This window comes from Adiantum capillus-veneris, chromosome 17 (genome assembly GCF_014529385.1).
Source record: "Adiantum capillus-veneris isolate H3 chromosome 17, ASM1452938v2, whole genome shotgun sequence".
In the NCBI taxonomy this organism is placed as follows: Eukaryota; Viridiplantae; Streptophyta; class Polypodiopsida; order Polypodiales; family Pteridaceae; genus Adiantum; species Adiantum capillus-veneris.
This window is the reverse complement of record NC_140947.1, coordinates 153,950,009-153,952,792: the sequence shown is the minus strand read 5'-3', so window position 1 is coordinate 153,952,792 and position 2,784 is coordinate 153,950,009.

Genomic DNA, 2,784 nt, shown 5'->3' with positions numbered 1-2,784 from the left:
TCACCGTGTGCAAACTCAAACAACAATACTTACTAAGTACACATCTAAAATCAAACTCTCATACCATTTACATTATTTTATTCGCTATCTTTTTCAAAAAACCATAAATTTTCAACCTCGTTAAATTTTAAATACTAACAAAAAAAAACAAGTGTGAGCTTTCACTCTATACCTTAATCATGATAAATAAATCGTTTAATCTATCTCAAGGACTTCCAAGTGTGAGTAAACTCTACACAAAGCAAGATATCTTTAAAAATCCTACCTGAGTGTAGCTCTACACATGGCAAGCAATCATAATTCACAACTGATCTAAATCTCTGCTAGGTTGGAGAATACCTCTACACAATGCAAGAGATTATTATTTAATCTGCCTAAATTGCCTGCTGTGTGAGTATTGCTCTACACATGGCAAACAATCATTAGATAAATCTAACCTAAGTTAGTTCGAGGTGTGAACATAGTTTAACACAAAACAAGTAGCTACTAGCTTTAACTATCTAACTTAAGTTACTTCTAAGTGTAAGCATAGTTCAACACAAAGCAAATAACTGCTAACCGAGATTGCACATCACAATCCCAGATATGTGCTCATCATCTATAATGCGCCAAAGTGTATCTCGAGCACGATCAACTCCAAAGAGCCACTCTCCAATGTAAACAAGGGACTCTAAAACCATCCAACCCTCTGTCATCCTACCCTCCGGACGTGCCTTCTGATGATATATCCCTTGAGCATTTTCATGAAACGTTCTAAAAAGAATATCCATCTAGAATGCATTGTGTCTGCTATCTTGACCTCATCAACTATGTGAACAAGAAGATGCACTTGAATGGTTAGCATGGTAGTAGGAAAGTGTTTCTCGAACATCCAAACAACCTTTGCATCATTTAGTTTGGCGGATAGTATGAAACCTACATCAATCTCCTTCTACGAGATCCATTGCACAAACTTCGCAAGCTTGTGTGTCGGCTCATATCCACCACTTCTATGCCAATCCACAATTGTTGTAGCTCTTCCAATAGTGGACGAAGATACACATTCATATTCTTCCCTTTATACCACCCCGACACAATCAAGCTTAGAAATAGGTGCCCCTTCTTGGTCGCCAACCGCGAAGGAATGTTGTAGTTGACAATGACAACCGGCCATACACTATAAGATGTCGACCTTTGACCAAATGGATTTACGCCATCCATAGCCAGGCCGAGGCGCAAATTTTGAGCTTCCTTGGCAAAATCCGGCCGTGTGTCGTCTATATGCTTCCATGCCACCACGCAATTTGTTGGGATTCGTACACCCTCTTTGGTTGTGTTGACCCACGTATCACACTGCACACAGACACACACACACACACAGACTTTAGACACATTTTTCCTTCGCTGTGTTGATCCTCGTGACACATTGCAAGGGGGGTTTAGACTTTAGACGCTTCGTCCTTGACTGATGCTGACCTCCATGTCGTAGTGCAAGGAGTAGTTTAGAATGTGCAATTAGATTTTCCATCTTTGGTTATTGTTGACCACACGATCGCACTGCAAGGAGGGGTTAGCTATCTTACATCCTTTCTTCCTGGTTTTTTATGACACTATGTTGCACTGCAAAAACATTAGGTTTAATATACTATGTCTGTTGCTGACCACCGTGTCACACTGTAGAGAGGGGTTTAGGGTTTTTAAATCCTTTGTTCTTGGTTGTTGACCATCGTGTCGCACTGCAAGAAGATTGGATTTAATAGATTCCTCATCTCTGGTTGTTGCTGACCATGATGTCACACTACACGGAGGGGTTTAGGGTTTTTAAAATCCTTCGTTCTTGGCTATTGTTGACCATCATGTCGCACTGCATGAAGATTAGATTTACTAGATTTTTTGTCTCTGGTTGTTGTTGATCACCATGTCGCACTACAAGAAGAGGTTTAGGGTTTTTAAATCCTTTGTTCTTGGCTATTGCTGACCATCTTGTCGCACTACAAGAAGATTGGATTTAATAGATTCCCTATCTCTGGTTATTGCTGACCATCATTAGGTATTTTAAATCCTTTTTTCTTGGCTGATGTTGTTGACCATCGTGTCGCACTGCAAGAAGATTGGATTCAATAGATTCCCCATCTCTGGTTTTTGTTGACCACCGCATCGCACTGCAAAGAGGGGTTAGGTATCTTACATCCTTTGCTCCTGGGTGTTGCTGACCATCGCATCGCACTGTAGGTTAATTGGATTTAATAAATTTCTTGTCTTTGACTCTTGTTGCTGACCATTGTGTCACCTGCAGGGAGGGGTTATGTATTTTTAGATCTTTCGTTGATGGTTGTTGTTATTGTTCATGAAATATTTTTCTATTTACAATTATATAAGTCAAAAGTTATATATATTTTAGATCCACCTTAATTTTATTTGCTTCATGCATTTTTAGGCTTCATTCATGGTAGGGACAAAGTTAACACGTCAGCATCGCAAAATCATTTGTGATGCTCTAATTTTATCTCTTTATGGAGCTTCAGACAATCATTTGCGTCAGACATTTGATCCACTTCAGACAAAGTTCGATGATTTTGTGATTGAACTTGTGGAGCAATGCTGGCTAAAACTGTGCAGTGTATTCCCTATTTCATTTGACCCAGCTCTGCGCACTAATAGAGTAATGCACAACAAAGTAAAAAGCAATTACTGGGCCAAGTCACTAGAAGCTTTGAGAGTACGGTTCATTCAAAAATCAAAGCCAAACTTGGAATTAAAGAGCAAATGCAACTCGTGTCACAGCTACATTCAGAATTGAAGAGC